The sequence below is a fragment of the Corvus brachyrhynchos genome, unplaced genomic scaffold, assembly GCF_000691975.1.
Source record: "Corvus brachyrhynchos isolate BGI_N302 unplaced genomic scaffold, ASM69197v1 scaffold62, whole genome shotgun sequence".
NCBI classification, from domain to species: Eukaryota; Metazoa; Chordata; class Aves; order Passeriformes; family Corvidae; genus Corvus; species Corvus brachyrhynchos.
This window is the reverse complement of record NW_008236629.1, coordinates 4,531,705-4,533,219: the sequence shown is the minus strand read 5'-3', so window position 1 is coordinate 4,533,219 and position 1,515 is coordinate 4,531,705.

The following is a 1,515-nucleotide window of genomic DNA, read 5'->3' as shown; positions in this document are numbered from 1 at the left end:
TTTAGTCCTAAATTGAAAGAGATGCTAAAATTTGCTTCTTGAGTTAAGACCCTGCCCTGGTTGCGACCTGTTCATCTTTGGTGTAATAAGGCCTGTGCAAGGATGTTTAGAACTACACTGTAAGTGAAAGGCTCGTCAGGGTCCAGTGCCCTTCCTAACTAACTTCATGCATGGTTGTTACCCTTACATGATGTAAGACACACCCATTCCCCCCAGATTATGATTCTCTAGTGGCTATTCCTGTTTTTATTTTGGTCCCTTCTATTTTTGCAAAAGAATAAGGATTCTGGAATGAGATAGATACTGGTTTTTCATATCATCTGGGATTTACCTCTAGGAAAGTGAAGGAGAAGATTTAAAACTCATGAAGTTCAAAGGGAGAATAATTAGAATAGCTTTCACTGCACACCATCTTCAGTTACTAAATAAACATAGATCCTAGGTGCATACAAACTGTTCCTTATGCCTAAGGCCAGAGCCTGTTCCCTCAAGCAAACCAGAGGGACTTCAGGTGTTTTTCAAGCCAGATGCTGGAACCAAACCTAATCAAACTTTAAGGTGTTCAAATTCTGCATTCTGAACTTGTCTAAAAGAGAAAATAGGAGGATGTGGCTTTGCATTGCAGAACCTAAACTCCTTTTGAATTGCCTCTCCCACTGCTTATCTTCATTCCTCTACTCATTCTTTCCTATATCATGTGCTTGTGATGCAATTGCAGGAGCAGCACGTGGCCTCACAGCCCATGCTCACAGCAGAAATGTTACAGCCCCAGGATTACGGCATTTGTAGAGCTGGAAGAGTTAATGAAGAGTAAATGGTAACAGGCAACTTGAGAGGAGGGAGAGATGTTAAGAATCGAGACATTGTTTTCTGGATTAATGGTTCGTACACAGAAAAGAAAGTTAAAACCTTTCCTGCTATAGGCAGTTGGGATTGGTAGAACCTGGTCACACCTTTAGAAAAAAATTCTTAGCAATTTACTCCAAACAATTCCAAGTAAACTGAAACTTCCCAGGTTATTTAGTCTTCCTCCTGATGTACCATTCAGGGAAGACTTAACACTTGTGATTGGAGTTGTGGTGTTTTAACACCTGATCCTGGAGCTGTAGCAATGGGAAGAGAGAAGTGTGCTGGATGGATGGATATGCGTAAGCCTGAGTCCTCCTGCTCTGCTAACTCTGGAAGACAGTAGGTTGTGACTGACCAAAGCTGAAAGGGGCGAGTGTCAGGAAGGGTAACCAAAGCACCCTGAATTACACATAGAAAAAGCAATCTTAACAGTGAATCACTAAAAGTGGTTATTCACTGTATTATCCTGTTAAATCCTTCTTCTGACAAAGTTGTTATCCAGTTGGTCTGTACAATGTTAGCTACTATGCAGAACTATCTGTGAGAAGAACTCAACCTCTAGAATAAGAGATGAGTCCAGGAAGAAGAAAGATCACCAGTAAAAGTGTTATGCAGATTTCCCAGTGGGAAACAATACATGACAGTGTCTTCATGTGCTTATGGATC